This window comes from Somniosus microcephalus, unplaced genomic scaffold, assembly GCF_052327205.1.
Source record: "Somniosus microcephalus isolate GS21.2 unplaced genomic scaffold, FLI_Smic_1.0 scaffold108, whole genome shotgun sequence".
NCBI lineage: Eukaryota > Metazoa > Chordata > Chondrichthyes > Squaliformes > Somniosidae > Somniosus > Somniosus microcephalus.
In genome coordinates, this window is record NW_028225295.1 from 275,454 (window position 1) to 288,654 (window position 13,201).

The 13,201-nt window shown below is 48.6% G+C and overlaps 1 pseudogene; it reads left to right on the forward strand.

Annotated features, from left to right (window-relative positions):
* Nucleotides 1-313: 313 nt before the first annotated feature.
* Nucleotides 314-13,201, forward strand: part of LOC147083059 (uncharacterized) — a 58,462-nt pseudogene continuing 45,574 nt past the window's right edge.

The window sequence follows — 13,201 nt, forward strand, 5'->3', positions numbered from 1 at the left end:
CTCCTGAAAAAAGAAGGCTGAGGGGTGACCTAATCTGTACATGTAAGGGAACATGTAGGTGAGGTTTTAAATGAATATTTTGCAATTGTATTCACTATGGAGAAGGACGATGTAGGCATAGAAATCAGGCAGGGGGATTGTGTATATGCTTGAACAAATTAGTATTGAGAGGAGGTACGAGTGGTTTTAGTGGGCTTAAAAGTGGATAAATCCCCAGGCCCAGACAATACACATCCCAGGCTGCTGTGTGAGGCAAGGGAGGAGATTGCAGGGGCTCTGACACAAATTTTCAGAACCTCTCTGGCCACAGGGGATGTGCCAAAGGACTGTAGGACAGTTAACGTAATACCATTATTCAAGAAGAGCAGTAGGGATAAACCAGGGAATTGCAGGTCAGTGAGCTTAACATCAGTGGTAGGGAAATTATTGGAAAAGATTCTGAGGGACAGAATTAGTCTCCACTTGGAGAGGCAAGGATTAATCAAGGATAGTCAGCGAGGCTTTGTCAGGGGGAGATCATGTCTAACCAATTTGATTGAATTTTTCGAGGGGGTGACTAGGTGTGTGGATGAGGGTAGTGCAGTTGATGTGGTCTACATGGACTTCAGTAAAGCTTTTGACAAAGTCCCGCATGGGAGACTGTTCAAGAAGGTAAGAGCCTATGGGATCCAGGGCAATTTGGCACATTGGATCCAAAATTGGCTTAGCGGCAGGAGGCAGAGGGTGATGGGAGGCAGAGAGACAGAGAAAAGGGAAACAAGGATAGAAGCAAAACACAGGAAGGAGAAAAGCAAAAGTGGCAGTCAGAGTAATCAAGGGTTTAAATCAAACACGGCCACAGTACCAATAATTCTAAAAGGTCTAAGAGTGTTAAAAAAACAAGCCTGAAGGCTTTGGGTCTTAATGTGAGGAGCATTCGTAATAAGGTGGATGAATTACCTGTGCAAATAGATGTAAACGGATATGATATGATTGGAATTACGGAAACATGGCTCCAGGGTGACCAGGGCTGGGAACTCAACATCCAGGGGTATTCAATATTCAGGAAAGACAGGCAAAAAGGAAAAGTAGGTGGGGTAGCGTTGCTGGTTAAAGAGGAGATTAACACAATTGTAAGGAAGGATATTAGCTCTGATGATGTAGAATCTGTATGGGTAGAGCTGAGAAATACCAAGAGACAGAAAATGTTAGTGGGAGTTGTATACAGACCCCCAAACAGTAATGTGGAGGATGGGGATGGCATTAAACGGCAAATTAGAGATGCGTGCAATAAGGGCACAGCAGTTATCATGGGTGACTTTAATCTACATATAGATTGGGCTAACCAAATTAGTAACAATACTGTGGAGGAGGAATTCCTGGAGTGTATACGGGATGGTTTCCTGGACCAATATGTCGAGGAACCAACTAGAGATCAGGCCATTTAGACTGGGTATTATGTAATGAGAAAGGATTAATTAGCAATCTTGTTGTGCGAGGCCCCTTGGGGCAGAGCGATCATAATATGAAAGAATTCTTCATTAAAATGGAGGGTGAAGTATTTGACTCCGAGACTAGGGTCCTGAATTTAAATAAAGGAAACTATGATGGTATGAGGCGCGAGTTGGGTAGGATTGATTGGGGAATGTTACTCAAAGGGTTGACGGTGGATAGGCAATGGCAAACATTTAAAGATCGCATGGATGAACTACAGAATTTGTTCATTCCTGTTTGGCATGAAAATAAAACAAATAAGGTGAATCAACCGTGGCTAACAAGGGAAATTAGGGATAGCATAAGATCCAAGGAGAGGACATATAAATGGGCCAGAAAAAGCAGTAAACCTGAGGATTGGGAGCAGTTTGGGATTCAACAAAGGAGGACAAAGGGATTAATTAAGAGGGGGAAAATAGAGTATGACAGTAAACTTGCAGGGAACATAAAAACTGACTGTAAAAGCTTCTATAGATATGTGAAGAGAAAAAGATTGGTGAAGTCAAGCGTAGGTCCCTTGCAGTCAGAATCAGGAGAATTTATAATGGGGAACAATGAAATGGTGGACCAATTAAATACATACTTTGGTTCTGTCTTCACAAAGGAGGACACAAATAACCTCCCAGAGATGTCGGGGAACATAGGGCCTAATGAGAGGGAGGAACTGAAAGAAACCAGTATTTGTAGGGAAATGGTGATAGGGATATTGACAGGATTGAAGGCCGATAAATCCCCAGGCCCTGATAATCTACATACTAGGGTACTTAAGGAAGTGGCCCCAGAAATAGTAGATGCATTGCTGGTCATCTTCCAAAATTCGATAGACTCTGGAACAGTACCCATGGATTCGAGGGTAGCTAATGTTACCCCACTATTCAAAAAAGGTGGGAGAGATAAAATGGGGAATTACAGACCGGTAAGCCTGACATCGATAGTGGGGAAAATGCTAGTGTCCATTATAAAAGATGTAATAGCAAAGTACTTGGAAAACAGTGACAGGATCAGACAAAGTCAACATGGATTTACAAAAGGTAAATCGTGCTTGACTAATCTACTGGAATTTTTTGAGGAGGTAACTGGTAAAATAAATAAGGGAGAACCAGTGGATGTGGTGTATTTGGACTTTCAGAAGGCTTTCGATAAAGTCCCGCATAAGAGATTAGCGCATGGGATTGGGGGCAAGGTACTGACTTGGATAGAGAACTGGTTGGCAGACAGGAAGCAAAGAGTTGGAATAAACGGGTCTTTTTCCAAGTGGCAGGCGGTGACTAGTGGGGTACCGCAGGGATCGGTGCTAGGACCCCAGCTATCCACAATATATATTAATGATCCAGACAAGGGAACTAGATATAATATCTCCAAGTTTGCAGACGACACAAAGCTGGGTGGGCGTGTGTGCTCTGAGGAGGATGCTGAGAAACTCCAGTATGATTTGGACATGGGTGGTTGGGCAGATGCATATCAGATGCAGTATAATGTGGATAAATGCGAGGTTATCCACTTTGGTGGCAAAAACAGGAAGGCAGATTATTATCTGAACGGCAATAGATTGGGAGAAGGGGAAGTGCAATGAGACCTGGGTGTCCTTGTGCACCAGTCGCTGAAGGTAAGCATGCAGGTGCAGCAGGCGGTTAAGAAGGCAAATGGTATGTTGGCCTTCGTAGCAAGAGGGTTTGAGTACAGGAACAAGGATGTCTTGCTGCAGTTGTACAGGGCATTGGTGAGACCACACCTTGAGTATTGTGTGCAGTTTTGGTCGCCTTATCTGAGGAAGGATTTTCTTGCCATGGAGCGAGTGCAGCGAAGATTCACCAGGCTGACACCTGGGATGGCATGAATGATATATGAGGAGAGATTGGGTTGATTGGGCTTATACTTGCTGGAGTTTAGAAGAATGAGAGGGGATCTCATTGAAACTTATGAAATTCTAACAGGACTAGACAGACTAGATGCAGGAAGGATGTTTCCGATGGCAGGGGAGTCCAGAACCAGGGATCACAGTCTAAGGATAAGGGGTAAGCCATTTAGGACTGGGATGAGGAGCAATTTCTTCACCCAGAGAGTGGTGAACCTGTGGAATTCTCTACCACAGAAGGCAGTAGAGGCCAATTCATTAAATATATTCAAGAAGGAGTTGGATAGAGCCTTGTGTCCAATGAGGGGAATAAAGGCCCACAGCCTCCCCTGGCCCCGGGCCCTGAACAAGGGACTGGAGAAACTCGCTGCCCTGCGGATCAGACAATCAGCCGGCGCAAGTCCCGCCCCTCAGGCTCCCCGATTGGTTGGAGCACCTGCCGCCGGCTCGCTCCTCCAGCCCCGCCCCGCTCGCTCCCTATTGGTCGGAAGCTCCCGTCAATCAGGCCCTGGGCCCGGATCACGTGTCCCTCACCGACTTTACCAAGAAAACCCCAGGCGGTCACCGGGCAGAGCTGCTGGTCTGCGAGAGCGGGGTCAGGAGATTAATAAACTGCGGGTAGGCCACGCCGCAGTTTTATAAAGTTGGAGAACGACCTCAGGCCCGAATGAGATCCCGCGGCCCGGTCTATTTTCCACCGGACGGCAGCTGTGAGGCTTTTTATCAGTGACAGGCCCGGGTTACGGGTGGCCATCTTGGTGGAGGAAAGAAGACCGGTTCCACCTGCAGCACGGCACATGCACGGCCATCTTCGTACAGGAACAAAGGGTGGGCGGGGTTTCAGGGTCCCAGTGACCAGGAGAGACAATCATTGATTCATTGATTTTATTCTCACTCTGCACACAGCGGGTGTAGAACTGAACCCAACCAGAGTAAAGGGAGGGGGGAAAACTGGGAGTGGAGGAAAGAAATGTTGGAGATGGTGCGATGGGTTTGGATTTCAGCACAGGGAGGAGGGAGAGTGTGTGGGACGGGGATTTACAGCTTTGGGGGAACAAGAGAGGAAAGAATGTTCCACAGAAACTAGAATTGTCTGTTCTGAATTTCTATCCTGTATTTACAGTGATGACTTTTGTAAACTCCTTTTACAGGGTGTGAGAATGGGAGGATTTACAGACGGGAAACTCAAACCAAACATCACATCAAGATCTGACAGAGTCACTCCATTCATCAGGACCTGAATATTATTGACCTTTGTGGTAAACCACTTTTATCGTTCACTATCGTTACACTATGGTTATCACTGTTTATATCGTTACACTATGGTTATCACTGTTTACACTGTTGTATCACTACACAAGGTCACCTCTTGCCACGCTGTTATACCTGGGCTGACCACAGCTGACTCCGCCCATGGCTCTGCCTGCTTGCCCAGGTATAAAGGTGGTCGACTGGCTGGTATTCCTCCTTGTTGGATCCGATCACCCACAAGGGTGGGCTCTGTTATTTAGCCAATAAAAACCTATAGTTACTAACTTAACTCATCGCTTTTCATGAACTGAATTGATAGGTATATCACCTTTGAATATGGAAGGACAAATGTTTGTCTCTTCTGTCTGTGGGAAAAGATTTCAAACATCAGTGTGACTGGAAAACACACACCCGAGTGAGAGTGTTCCAGTGCACTGACTGTGGAAAGAGGTTTAACCAGTTACACAGCCTGAAAAATCATCGCACCATTCACAGCGGGGAGAAACCGTACACGTGTTCTGTGTGTGGACGAGGCTTCAACTGATCGTCCAACCTGGAGAAACGCAAGGACACCCGCACCACGGAGAAATGGTGGAAATGTGGGGACTGTGGGAAGAGATTCGATTATCCATCCAAGCTGGAAACTCATCAGCGCACTCACACCAGGGAGAGGCCGTTCACCTGGTCCGTGTGTGGGAAGGGATTCGCAGAGTTATCCAAGCTCCAGATACACCAGCGAGTTGACACCGGGGAGAGACCGTTCACCTGCTCCGTGTGTGGGAAGGGATTCGCAGAGTTATCCAGCCTCCATAGACACCAGCGAGTTCACACTGGGGAGAAACCATTCTCCTGCTCCGTGTGTGGGAAGGGATTCGCAGAGTTATCCAAGCTCCAGATACACCAGCGAGTTCACACTGGGGAGCGCCGTTCACGTGTATTGAATGTGGGAAGGGATTCACTCAGTTATCCAGCCTCCATAGACACCAGCGAGTTCACACTGGGGAGAGGCCACTCACCTGCTCCGTGTGTGGGATGGGATTCACTCATTCCTCAACTCTGCTCGAACACCAGTGAGTTCACACTGGAGAGAGGCCGTTTAAATGTTCTGACTGTGGGAAGAGGTTTAAAAGCACTGGAAATTTGACGACACACCAGCGTACACACACTGGGGAGAAGCTGTTCACCTGCTCCGTGTGTGGGAAGGGATTCAGTCTGTCATCCCACCTGGTGAGACACCAGCGAGTTCACACTGATGAGAAACCATGTAAGTGTTCTGACTGTGCTAAGAGCTTTAAATCGCTGAAGGACCTGAAGAGACACCAGCGAGTTCACACTGTTCTGTAGCTGGGGCGACATGAACGTGGAATGGATGAATGTTTTATAAATTCTTGGACTGCTGTTTAATCTTTAAGACTGTTGTGCTGATGATTCCCTTTGATTGACTGTTCATGGTGTTACATAGAATGTACAGCACAGAAACAGGCCATTCGACCCAACTGGTCCATGCCAGTGTTTATGCTCCACACCCACTCTACTTCAATTAACCCGATCAACATCTCCTCCCATTCCTTTCTCCCTTGTGTGGCTTCCCCATAAATGCATCTGTGCTGTTCACCTCAACTACTCCCTGTGGTAGCGAGTTCCCCATTCTCACCATTCTCTGGGTAAAGACATTTCTCCTGAATTCCCTACTTAATCTGTCAGAGACTATTTTATATTGATGGCCCCATAAATATGATGAGATTCTGTTAAGCTGACGTGTATGATGTTGTACTTTGTCTTTGACCCCTACGTAAACCTGAGGTCATCCAAAACTCGGCTGCCCATGTCCTAACTCGCACCAAGTCCTGTTCACCCATCACCCCTGTGCTCGCTGACCTACATTGGCTCCCTGTTAAGCAGCACCTTGATTTCAAAATTCTCATCCTTGTTTTCAAATCCCTCCTTGGCCTCGCCCCTCCCTTTCTCTGTAATCTCCTCCAGCCCCACAACCCCCCGAGATATCTGTGCTCTTCCAATTCTGGCCTCTTGTGCATCCCTGATTTTAATCGCTCCACCACTGGTGGCCGTGCCTTCTGTTGCCTCGACCCTAAGCTCTGGAATTCCCTGCCTAAACCTGCCCAGCTCGCTACCTCTCTTTCATAAGAACATAAGAAATAGGAGCAGGAGTGGGCCATACGGCCCCTCGAGCCTGCTCCGCCATTCAATAAGATCATGGCTGATCATCGACCTCAACTCCACTTTCCCGCCCGATCTCCATATCCCTTGATTCCCCTAGAGTCCAAGGATCTATCGATCTCAGCCTTGAATATACTCAACGACTCAACTTTCCTCCTTTAAGACGCTCCTTAAAACCTACCTCTTTGACCAAGCTTTTGGTCACCTGCCCTAATTTATCCTTATGTGGATCGGTGTCAAATTTTGTCTTAAAATACTCCTGTGCAGCGCTTTGGGATGTTTTACTTCATTAAAGGCGCTATATAAATACAAGTTGTTGTTGTTTTGATGAATGAAACATTACTGAGCCCCTGTACCCGTGTTATGGGATGAAGTGCCAGACAAGTGAAGGCACAACATCTGGGTGTGAATCTAATAACTTCACGGACCGTATAGGTGTGATAACCAGACGGGCTTATGGTTATAGTCTGGTCACAGATGGACTAAATTCCCTGAATTAGCAGGAGTTCAGGAGGCGGTCAACAGACGGGTCCAAACAATCCCATTTCCTGAGCGGTAACCAAGCTTGTGTATAAGAACAGGCCACTTAAGCCGTTGTCAGTTGGAACAGACTCGAGAAGATCGCGCGTGAATCCACTGTACTTCTATTCTCCAGATTGAGGGAATTATCACCCGATCTGTGTTATGCAGCGCTCTTAATAAAGTCTGGAGAGACAATTTGTGTTCTTGTGAGCTTGGTTATCTGGTATCCGAAACCCTGGGACTCCCGATCATTAGAGTCAACCTCAGTGTGTGGAAAGGGATTCCCTGGTGTATCCCACCCGCTGACACACCAGAGTGTCCACATTGTGACTGCGGTGGTTTGATTCCACTGTTTCCGATGCCTTTAATCACATCCAGGACTGAACCATGTTAATTCAGGCAACTGGGGCTTGTTAATGTTAAGAGCCCCCAATAACTGGGCTGGATTTAAAGATTATTCCCTGTTCTCTCAGTACCCGTGAGCAGAGAGAAGCTGATGTTATAAAATCATAGAGCACAGTAGGATGCCTTTCGGCCCATCATGCTGGTGCCGGCTCCCTGAAAGAGCGATGCAATTAGTCCCACTGCCCTGCTGTTTCCCCACAGCCCTGCAAATTTCTGCCTTTAGTATATATCCAATTCCCTTTTGAAAGTTACTATTGAATCTGCTTCCACCTCCCATTCAGGCAGCGCATTCCAGATCATCACAATTCGCTGTGTAAAAAAAGTCTCCTCAAACAGCACGGTGGCATAGTGGTTAGCACTGTTGCCTCACAGCGCCAGGGACCCGGGTTCGAATCCGGCCTCGGGCGACTGTCTGTGTGGAGTTTGCACATTCTCCCCGTGTTTGCGTGGGTTTCCTCCGGGTGCTCCGGTTTCCTCCCACAGTCCAAAGATGTGCGAGTTAGGTTGATTGGCTATGATAAATTGACCCTTAGTGTTAGGGGGATTAAATACGTGGGGTTATGGGGATCGGGTGGGATATGTGTCGGTGCAGGCTCGATGGGCCGAAATGGCCTCTATCTGCACTGTGGGGTTTCTGTGATTCTGTGATCTGTGATTTCCTCTCTAGATTCCTTGCCAATGATCTGAAATCTGTGTCCTCTCGTTACCGACCCTCCTGCCAGTGACAACAGCTTCTCCTTGTTTGCTCGATCAAAACCCCTCATAATTTTGAGCACCTCGATCACAGCTGCACTTAAACGTCTCTGCTCCAAGTTATATTGCCGTTGTTTTGTGAATTGTTGCTGTGATCGAGGTGCTGGATGTCCGTGCCTGGGGACTGGGGCATTCTATCCTCCGTAGCCTTGTAGGTTACGGCACTTCAAGTCCATATCCAAGTACTTTTTAAATGTGATGAGGGTCTCTGCCTCGACCACCCTTTCATGCAGTGAGTTCCAGACCCCCACCACCCTCTGGGTGAAAAAAAAATCTCCTCAAACCACCTCTAAACTTCTGACCAATTACTTTATATCTGTGCCCCCTGGTTATTGACCTCTCTGCTAAGGGAAATAGGTCCTTCCTGTCCACTCTATCTAGGCCCCACATAATTTTATACACCTCAGTTAAATCTCCCCTCAGCCTCCTCTGTACCAAAGAAAACAACCCCAGCCTATCCAATCTTTCCTCATAGCTAAAATTCCCCAGACCAGGCAACATCCTCGTAAATCTCCTCTGCACCCACTCTAATGCAATCACATCCTTCCTGTAATGTGGTGACCAGAACTGCACGCAGTGTTCTAGCTGTGGCCTAACTAGTGTTTTATACAGTTCAAGCATAACCTCCCTGCTCTTATATTCTATGCCTCGGCTAATAAAGGCAAGTATCCCGTATGCCTTCTTAACCACCTTATCTACCTGTCCTGCTACCTTCAGGGATCTGTGGACATTCACTCCAAGGTCCCTCTGATCCTCTGCACTTCTCAGTGTCCTACCATTTATAGTGTATTCCCTTGCCTTGTTAGCCCTCTCCAAATGTATTACCTCACACTTCTCCAGATTGAATTCCATTTGCCACTGTTCTGCCCACCTGACCAGTCCATTGATATCTTCCTGCAGTCTGCAGCTTTCTTCTTCATTATCAACCACACGGCCAACTTTTGCATCATCTGCAAACTTCTTAATCATACTTCCTACATTCAAGCCCAAATCATTGATATATACCACAAAAAGCAAGGGACCCAGTACTGAGCCCTGTGGAACCCCACTGGAAACAGCCTTCCAGTCACAAACACCCCCTTCGACCTTTACCCTTTGTTTCCTGCCTTTGAGCCAATTTTGGATCCAACTTGTCACTTTGCCTTGGATCCCACGGGCTTTTACTTTCGTGACCAGTCTGCCATGTGGGACCTTATCAAAAGCCTTGCTAAAATCCATATAGACTACATCAAATGCACTACCCTCATCGACCCTCCTTCTTACCTCCTCAAAAAATGCAATCGGGTTAGTCAGACACGACCTTCCCTTAACAAATCTATGCTGACTGTCCCTGATTAATCCGTGTCTTTCTAAATGAAGATTTATCCTGGCCCTCAGAATTTTTCCCAATAATTTTCCCACCACCGAGGTTAGGCTGACTGGCCTGTAATTACTCAGTCTATCCCTTTCTCCCTTTTTAAACAACGGTACCCCGTTAGCAGTCCTCCAGTCCTCCGGCACCACCCCTGTAGCCAGAGAGGATTGGAAAATGATGGTCAGAGCCTCTGCTATTTCCTCTCTTGCTTCTCTTAACAGTCTGGGATACATTTCATCCGGGCCTGGGGATTTATCCACTTTCCAAGATGCTAAACCCCTTAATACTTCCTCTTACACTGTTTATTTCATGTAATATTTCACACTCCTCCCTGATTGTGATGTCAGCATCGTCCCTCTCTTTTGTGAAAACAGATGTAAAGTATTCATTAATATATATATGATGTGAGGTTAGTGTGCCCTTACCTATTTATTATTCAATCAGTGACTGTCCCTTTGCCAGGCCCACTGCCTGCGGCCCCTCTCCCAGATTCCAGCCCCAGCTCTGTGCTGACTGAGCTGTTCTCACCTGGGGACAGCGCGTCACAATCGGCCCCAGTGCACCTGAGCTGGAGAGGAGGCCCCGCCCCCTTGCCGCGCCGCCATTGGTTGGAGGACCCGCCGCCAGTCAGCTCCGCCCGCGCTCTTCCTTTTGGTCAGAGCTCCCGTCAGTCACAGGCCCCGCGATCACGTGCTGCGGTTCACTCCGCCCCCTCGCAAAACTCACTTTCCCTCACTGATTGCGGCTCTTCACCAACACCATCTTTACAAAGAAAGCCCCGTGCGGCAGCCTGGAGCTCGGGCCCAGCGCGCAGGCGTGGGGGAGGATGATTGACAGGGGCCCAGGGTGTGTGCTGAGCATGCGCGGTGCGGGCCGGGCACCTGTGGAGCAGGAGAGGGCGAGGCCATGGGACGGATGCGCGGTGTCAGACACAACTCAGCGGCTGGAGCTGCTGAGAAACACAAGAACATAAGGCGTAGGAGCAGGAGTAGGTCATTTGGACCCTCGAGCCTGCTCCGCCATTCAATAAAATCATGGCTGATCTGATCTTGGCCTCAACTCCACTTCCCTGCCCGCTCCCCATAACCCTTGACTCCCTTATCGTTCAAAAATCTGTCTATCTCCACCTTAAACACACTCAATGACCCAGCCTCCACAGCTCTCTGGGGAAGAGAATTCCAAAGGTCAGAGGCTGGGTATCCTGTGGCAAGTGTCTCACCTCCTGACTCCCCAAAGCCTTACCACCATTTACAAGGCACAAGTCAGGAGTGTGATAGAATATTCTCCACTTGCCTGGATGAGTGCAGCTCCAACAACACTCAAGAAGCTCGACACCATCCAAGACAAAGCAGCCCACTTGATTGGCACCCCATCCACCACCTTAAATATTCACTCCCTCCACCACCAGCGCACTGTGGCTGCAGTGTGTACCATCTACAAGATGCACTGCAGCAACTCGCCAAGACTTCTTCAGCAGCACCTTCCAAACCCACTCGGCTCCTGCAGAGATACCTGTACATCGAGAATCCTCCTCGATGGTGTGCGCTGGTGACGTATTTCTTCTGTCAGCTGCATAGCCTCAATTATGACACGCAGCTCCTGTTTGTGGAATTGGGTGGTACACATGCCTACCTGCGGGAGCTGCCTGTCTTCTACCGGGAACTGCTATGGGTCTGGAACAGCGTCGCCTCCAGGCGGAGTTCTCCCCCATCAGGAGTGGCAGTTCTCCTTCGGGAGCCGCTGCTCAGGAATCCGCACCTCCGTGACTGCTGGATCGGGTGGCTGGCGGAGAGCAGGGCTGTGCCTGGCAAGGTGACTAGAATCAGGGACCTGCTATATGGTGGAGGAGTGGGCTGGATGGTGCCAGAAGAGCTGGCACAGCGCCTGTCCTTGGCCAACATCTGGCGCACGGCCAAAGCCATCGAGTTGCTGAAAGCGGCAGTGGGCCCCGACTCCACTAGGTGTATCGAGGAGGCTCAAGCACATGGGGTGATCCCGTCCGAACTGACCCCCGTTCGGACAGAATTCCTCATCGGCGCACGACCCTGAAACCCCTCTCAGGAAATGGCGCCTCACAACTTGAGCCGCCTCGGGGAAATGTCCTCCATGCCCTTGAGCTCTGCATGGAGGGGTTTCCTGTACGGGCTGCTGCTGCACACTCTCCACTTTGCCATCATCGTCTGCCGTCCGTACACGCCTTGGCATGCCATCTTGCCATCTGGTGGAGGCGGAGGTCCCCAGTGGAGGGCTCTCTCTGCGGGAGTCCTCCCTTGTTCTATTGGGGACTTGGCCTGGAGGGTGTTGCACAGAGCCGTCCCTTGCAATAAAATGTTAAGTAGGTTCACAGACTCCCAGGCTGCCTGCCTTTTCTGCAGCCTAGAGGAGTCCGTGTTCCATGTTTATGTGGAATGTGAGAGGTTGCAGCCCCTGTTCCATTTTTTGAAGGGGCTGCTCCTCGATTTTTGGTTGCACTTCAGTCCCATGCTCCTGATCTACGGCCACCTGGTGCAAAGGGGAGCAGGCAGATCGGAGGACCTCCTTGTAGGACTGCTCCTGAGCCTGGCCAAAATGGCAATAAACAGGTCCAGGCAGCGGGCAGTCGAGGGGGTCGTACGGCCCAATTGCCTGCCTCTCTTCCGCGGCCATGTTCATGCCCGGGTGGCCCTGGAGATGGAGCACGCGGTGTCTGCCGGCACACTTGAGACCTTCCGAGACCGGTGGGTGCCGCGAGGACTGGAGTGCATTGTCACCCCAGCTGGGGTGAATTTAATTTAATTTGATAAGTTTCAAAAATGAATTTAAGTTTTTAAGTTTCATTACAGTCCACTTGTTCGGCCAGGAGAGCGAGAGGCTCCGCTCGGTGATGCAGAGAGCCCTGCAGATGGAGAAGAATGTCAACCAGAGTCTGCTGGATCTGCACAAACTCTCCACTGGGAGTGCCGACCCTCATCTGTGTGAATTCCTGGAGACCCGCTATCTGGATGAACAAGTGAAGATGATCAAGAAGCTTGTAGAGACTGGGACCCCTGTCTTGTAGGCATGAGGGCTTGTGACTTTGTACAAAGAGCTGAGACCTGAGCTCTGTAAATGTCACTTACTGTAAATAAAATGTTCAATCTTACATTAAAAAAAGAATATTTAAAGACAAATTTCCTCCAGTTTCACAGGCAGCCTTTGTCACTGCAATAATTTCTTAAATGTTTAATCATTAAATCAAAAGCATCAAAAAGGAAGAGAGTAGCAAAAGTAAAGAAAGACTTGCATTTCTATAGCGCCATTCACGACCACTGGACGTCTCAAAGCGCTTTACTTTTTGAAGTGTAGTCACTGTTGTAATGTGGGAAGTGCAGCAGCCAATTTTCACTCAGCAAGCTCCCACAAACAGCAGTGTGATAATGACCAGATAATCG